Source organism: Nannospalax galili, unplaced genomic scaffold (assembly GCF_000622305.1).
Source record: "Nannospalax galili isolate Female #2095 unplaced genomic scaffold, S.galili_v1.0 scaffold311, whole genome shotgun sequence".
NCBI lineage: Eukaryota > Metazoa > Chordata > Mammalia > Rodentia > Spalacidae > Nannospalax > Nannospalax galili.
Window position 1 is genome coordinate 1,448,415 of NW_008330298.1, and position 7,648 is coordinate 1,456,062.

Below are 7,648 nucleotides of genomic sequence, written 5' to 3' on the forward strand. Positions count from 1 at the left end.
ATAAATACATGATAGAATCTAGTCAAATTTCTCTCTCTCTTTTTTATTTATTTATTTATTTTTTTGGTCTTTTTGAAACAGGGTTTCCCTGTAGCCCCAGCTGTCCTGGAACTCACTATGTAGTCCAGGCTGGCCTTGAACTCACAAAGATCCACCTGCCTCTGCTTCCCGAGTGCTGGGATTAAAGGCATGCGCCACCATGCAGATTTCTCTTTTTTAAGTGCATATCAGCAAAAATTCCTTTTAAATGTCCTTTGTCAAATTTGCTAACTATGAACAAGATATCTCCTTTTTACTCCTCACTGAGAACTTTGGAAAGTAGTTTTTATTTGTAACCAATGAAGCACATGGACTCCTGTCTTCAAGAAACCAACTACAAACCAGGTATAGTGGCACATGCCTTTAATCCCAAAGCCTGGAAGGCAAAGTCAGGTATATCTCTGAAATGGAGGCCATCTATCTTAGTCTGTTTCTTCATTGCTGTGACAAAACACTCTGGCCACTACCAACTTGGGGAGGAAAGGGTTTATTTCTCTTACATCTCCCGGCTCACAGTTCATCAGGGAGCCCAAGGTAGAAACTCAGGGCAGGAACCTGTAGGCAGGAGCTGGAGCACAGGCCATGGAGGAACACTGCTTACTGGCTTGCTCCCCTGGCCCCTGCTCAGCCCGCTTTCTTATGCAGCACAGGCCCACCTGCCCAGGGGTGGCACCACCCACAGTGGGCTGGGCCCTCCCACATCACTCATCAAGATGATGCCCCTCAGACATGGCCACAGGCCAGTCCAATGGAGGCAGTTCCCCAATTGAGGCTCCCTCAAGCCAGGTGTGTCAAGTTGACACTAAAGCTATCCAGCACACCATCTTTGTCTATATAGGGAGTTTCGGGCCAGCTGAAGGTTCAGGGAGACCCTGTCTTAAAAAAATAACTCAAAGAAAAAGAAATCTACTAGATGTGGCTTCTAAGTTTTCCATATGTAAAGGGAGCAAAATCCTGTAAGGATTGTGAAACATGGATTTTGTTCATTTTTTTGTTTGTTTGTTTGTCCTAGGATTAAAGACCTGCATCACCATACCCAGCCCTGAAACAGGTTTTTGAAAATATTTTTATCGAGTTTTTGTGCATTTCATATAATAAAACTTAATCAAATTTAGACACCCTCCCCCACCTGGACCCCCCCAACTCCCTCCACTGGATTTCACACATTATGTCATAGATGGTAAGTCCTGTTGGATCAAGCATTTGTACCCAGATGTACCTTGATGCAGGTTCATCCACTGGAGTCTAGACAACCTAACTAAAGTCACTCCCTTAAAAATCTACTCTCCCTTTCCTAGCAGTAATCATTGGCCAATAGTTCTTCAGCTTAAGGGAGATCACTGATACGCATAGGTATTTCTGGGGTCATTTCGAGTCTAGAAATAAATAAGTCTACTTGAGAATATGCAGTTCTTTGCCTTTTTAAATTAAAGTAAGGATTGGGGGGTGCAGTTAATAGTAAATAAACATGTCAAAATATCTAATACTCATTTTGATTTAAACAATTTTAAGAGGTACTATAAAGTCATATGTTCGAAAAGTATACAACTTTTCTAACATTTGCAGTTTGTGAAACAGTTTACCTGATTCTCATTCTTACTTTTATTTCAAAAGCAAAGTGTCATAAAGTCTCAGGGACTTTCCATCTCGTCACTGCACACAATATTTTTTGAGTTTCATGATTCTTCATGGTGAATTTAAGGCAGTTGTATGCTTGTGTATTAGCTCAGGACACTAAGCAAGCATACAAAACCACCAGGTAGATATTGTACCTTCTTATGACCTAGTCTCAAAGTTCACATTGTATCACTTTTACAACAGTTATAGCCCACCCCAATTTAAGTAAGGCAAACAGACATCATATACACTTCCTAATATAGAAGTGTAAAACTTGCCTTGTTTAAGAAACATGTGAAATGGGAAGTATTATTGCATTCATTTTTTAAAAATACAATCTGTCTTACTTGCCATTTATGACTATGTATTATTGATTTATATATTGTTGATATAAAATAACATTTAAATTCGTTTTGATGTTTTGATATTTTTTTATAGAAAAGATATAATTGAATGAGTAGTATGCATTCATAAAAGACTATAGGAAACAACTATTAGACTAGAAATGTATAGATAAAAGTCCACTATATAGTCTCCTTTTATTTGAGGTTTTACTTACCGTAGCATTTACTATTCGATGCCACATCACAGTTATGCCTAAATAAAAACAGCCTAACTTGTAGCATCAGTGTTTTGCCAAGAGCAGACCCACACTGCTAAGAAACTGATCCTTCAGAACCAGAGATAGTGCTTTCTTTTATTGAAATAATATACCACCCAGCATGAAATGAATAAGAAAAAAATCTGATCTTTATCTAAGGATTCTATCCTTTCGAACCCCTATTACACACCACCACCACAAACAGACGTTATCAGTCTCTCATCCTTTTCAATGAGATAAGCACTCTTGGCAGAGTTTGATATGTAAATAAACACATACATTCATAAATTATTTTGGGTCCAGGACAAGAGTCATGAGAGATTAAGATCATATGTCCTGGTTACAGAGGAGCACATGGCTCAGTGAGCTTGTCTACATTAAAAACAGGATTAGCTTTTTGATGGCAAGGTTACATAAAAACCATTTGTACAGAGTATGTCCATATTATAAAAGTCATTTCTGCAACTTATCACAGTTTCAGTTAACTGTGGTGAACTTCAGTCCAAAAATATAACATGAAAAATTCCAGAAATGTATAATTCATAAGTTTGATGTTTAAAATTGCACATAATTCTGAGCAGCATGATGAAATCTCATGCTAGCTCCATCACTCCTGGGATACAAATACATCCAGTGTACAGTGAATTTAAGGAAATTGCAAACCCATGACTTCCTCTTTTGGTTATCAGATCTACTGTCAACCATATAACAATGCTGTGTTCAATCAGCCCTTATTGCAGTAGTTTAAGGGCATTTCATAATTTCTGCATTATTCACCTTACTTCTTTTCATCATGTAGGCACAATATCTGACAGTATCACAAAGGTGGGTAAAGTACAATGATATATTTTGGGACAGATCACAATTAAATGATATTCATTATATTATGATAAATTAAGAACTATTAGTTGTGTGGGGGTGGAGGTACACTTGTGCCCAATGCTGGAATTACAGGTGTGGATTATGATTTCTGCCTTTATTAGGTGAGTTTCGTGGATGGAATTTATGTCATTAGTCTTGTGTGGCAAGGCCTTTTTACCTGCTGAGTCATCTCTCTCGAACTTAAGACCTTAAAATAACTGTAAGGTTAAATCTATATTCTCTCTCTCTCTTTCTCTCTCTCTCTCTCCCTCCCTCCCTCCCTCCCTTCCTCCCTCCCTCCCTCTCTCTCTCCAAAAAACTAAGATTTGGTTCTATGTTTCAAGAATTTGTTTAGGGTCTTGGATTATATTCCTCACAGCTAAACAGATTTATCGACTTTCCCGACATTATGCAGTCATGGAACCCTCTTTATATAGAGCTAATATTGATATTTACAGAAACAGTGTTGCATAGAATATAGTTTGAAATTTTCAGCAATGAAACAACAGCAACAACATTCTTCAAATATTTACTAGTGTAAAATTAGAAATGCCCCATGTCAACAGCATAGATGTGTTTGGTAACATTGCATATATTTCTAACAAAAAAATTCTAATAAAAATTACATTTCTAATTTAAAAAATACAAGAACTCTCCTTTCTCTGTTTTCATTCATGTAGATGCATTGTATTGTTTTTGCTGATATTTATTGTTGGATGCTATATTTCCTATTGATAAATGGACTTTATAATTGAATTTCATAACTTTAGTGTTAAACATGATTTAGCACATGATACCAGTTGGCATTTCCAGTGAAAGAAAGTGAAGATTCATTGCTAAAAATCTAACAAGAAATAACCTTAATGTGCACATGATTCATTCTACTTTGTTGTATTTCATAAATAATGGGCATATTCCTGGTGATCCAAAACGTAAGAAATTAGGGATTTTTGTAAGAACTTAATTACAGAGTATAGATCATAACATTTAACAAAAAGCAAATGAGTAGCCCATTTACTATTTTGGGTCAAGTTTAGCTTGAGAATAATTTTAAATGCTTTAATTGATATATGCAATGTATTTTTGTTCGATTAGAGATTTAAATGAGAGCTGAGAACAATGCTGACCTTTAAATATCCTATTCATTTTGAGACTGCAGAAGGTGATTTTAAACTAATTAATTATAAGCATTATAAGTAAATGAGTTATTAGCATTCATGAATTCTCTAACAGCCGATTTGTTCTTGTTCCCAACCCTTGAAGAGCCTATTTTATAATTTCACAGAAACGTAAGCATAGGAACTAAGTGGTTACCAACATAAAGCTTTATAATTACTGAGAATATGTTTTCACCTATTTACATCATGTTGAAATGTACACAGAATCCAGGTAATATACCTCAAGGACTAATGTTTTGTTCAAAGTTAAAAAGTTGTCTTAGAGCTCTAGACTTCTAAGGTTTTATTTTTTTAGAAACATTTACCAGATACTTGACTTATACCAGGCACTATGTTAGGCATGATAAGGAATAAAAGAAGAATTAATGACTCTACTATCATCCAGAACCTTAAACATAGGAGGGGAGGTATAACGTTTAGTTGTTTAATATATAGAAAACACTGTATCCTAAAACAGAAATTGAGCTAGCTCTTTTCTTGTAATAATCATTTTTGCACAACTGGTAGTCAGTAGTTATTTACTATGCATACCACTTCTTAACCCAGAAAAGGCTATGAAAATACAAATGAAATACTTTCAATTTATATTTATGGCAATACAGGAAAATCTATAAAACAGAAGTGTTTGACCAAGAAAAGTTTCCCAATTCTCCCCTTCATTTGCAAATGGACTAAAATAAATTTCCTCCTTTCCTTTGTCTTTTCCTTTCTGCGCCCTTTCTTCCTTCCCAACCTCAACCACACATCCATCTTGGATATATATCTATATTCATCCATACATCATTACTTATTTTTTATATTTATAAATATATGCTCATATTATATCCTTATGAATCTGGATATCTACATTATATAGAGATGCATGTCTATATCTGATGGGTGGAGTATAATATACAGCTAGGAATAAAGATATTTATGTTTACATTTGTTGGAATGGTTTATATATCTTCCTTCCTTGATTCATGACAAAGGTCTCAGCAGAGAAAAACACTAAATGTCATTTACTAAATGTCAAGCCTAGTATTTGAGATGAGAAAAGGTATCTTGCTAAATATAAACTGAAATGTAAATTTATGCATATCTTCTAAAGAAAGAATGTGGTATGTGTGTATTTATATTTATATAGAGAATAGAAAGGATGAAGAAAAGTTGATGGAAAAGAAATGAATCTAGCATCTTTCCAGAATCAGATAATGAATGAGTAATATTCAACAAAAGAACTAGAGTATCCTTTTTCACTAACCAATAGCACTCTAATTAAAGGACATGACTCCCGTCCTCATGGTTAATCAAGAAAAAAAATCAAAGCAACATACTGACTGTACATGTTGTTATTAGGTTAGTGTAGATTGTTGGCCTTTCCTTTTAAGACACAGTCACTCTAGATTCCAGATCCCACAACATGAAGAAATCAGGTCACATGCCCTCCTAGAGCTAAGAGGCCCCTGCCTGATGGATTAAAACACTGAAAAAGAAGTGTAATGAGACCTAGCCATGCCTTCTCTGAAGCCCTATTCCCTAACAGACTGCAGGAATGATAGAGAAGTATGAAGAAAGTTCTCTCTAACTTTGCAGTCCCTGGCTTTGAGTTATGATCTGACTGCCAAAGCCCTGGAATGATGTATTCCTTAGCTAAGCTACCTCCTGGGGAAATTTTATAAAAGTTAGCTCTACCCTTTGTTCCCTAGGCCAAAGCACATACTTTCTGGCTGGCTCGCCCACTCCAGAGCCTGGATACCCCATAATAGTAAACACTTGGATATGAGCAAAGAATCTGCATTCCCCCTGAAGTCCACCTCAGGGCCTATCAATCCAGCTCATTCCGCCATCCAAAGATGCTACCATATCGCTGTGTTTCTCTCATAGTTAAAAGTGACCAGGCTTGTCAGGCATGACGGTGCACACCTTTAATCCTAGCACTCAACACTCAGGAGGCAGAGACAGGCAGATCTCTATGAGATTGAGGTCAACCTGTACTACACAGTGAGTTCCACGCCAACTGAGGCTACTGTCTCAAAAAGAAAAAAAAAAAACCTAACAGGTTTAACGGTCATTCAGGATGGACCTTCAGATCCACATAATCAGCTTCAGATCCCACATAATATGTCCCTAGTAACACATAATTTTACAAGTGAAAAAACAGTAATTGATAAAACCATGGAGAAGCATCGCAATTGGCCACCTTAGAATTTGAAACTCCATACAGAAACCACAGCTACAGGTTAGACAAAAGTAACAAAAAAGGAGGTAATAGGGCCCTTGTGGAGTCCCATTAAAAAAATGCCATTTCCTCCAGATAAAACATTGCTGTTTTTGTAGGTTTTCATTCTCTTTTCTTTCCATAATTCTTTTTAATCTTCTTGGTTACAGGACATTTTCACGAAACAATGGGATCTGTGTTGTATCTCTGGCTTTGGGTATGACATGACTTTTTGAAGGGCCGGGGATATAAGAGTATCTAGTAGGAGGCATTTTGGTAAAGAATAAAGACATGCTTTTGTCCCCTTCCCTTAAAGAGTTAATTTAAATGGCCCTCTCTATCACCTGGGTGGGAAAACACTTCTCAGGAAGTGTGTCCCATAGATAGTAGAACAGTATTAAAGCCTTTCTAAAGATGTAGGCGAAAACAATGTTTCCTTTGATGGTTGCCAACTCTCACCACATTCTGCATGTCACATCTAAATTCTTTCAACAGATACCACAAGTACTACAGAATGAAGGGCTATCAGACTGGGATTCCTTTAAAATTAATACTTGACCATAAAAAGGACCAGTTATCCAGAGTTCTAAATCATGCCCTGTACTTCTGCTACATAAATTGTTTTAGTATATCTTAAACTCTGGGTCATATAATTGAACTACAGTGCTATAGGAATTGAAAGTTAATATACTGGTAAAACCAACTTTGTTAATTCTCTAGGATTTTTGTAGGATAGGGATAATTCATAGAATGGACAAGAAATATTCCTTAGAGTTCATAAAATTGGATTTATGAATTGTAAATTACTGTTACATGACTTCTATTATAAGATCTATGCCTTACAAAAAATAAAATGAAATCAAATAAATACATGGATCACAAAGAATAAAGTAGGTTTAAAACTATATGTTTAAAGAAAATGCTAATTTTCTTTCAGAATGCTAAAACTACAATGTTTAAACTTCTTCAAAGTCAATAAATCTTTGGAATTCATAGAAGTATAAAACAAAAATTTTGTAACTTCATTATATTCATGAAAAAAGATATACTCAGCGCATATCAACTAATTCTTTATTCTCAAGATTATAGGGATGGATAGAGGAGAACTTTTTCCCCACCTCTCTGTAGAAGTTACTGTCATATTTCTAAATA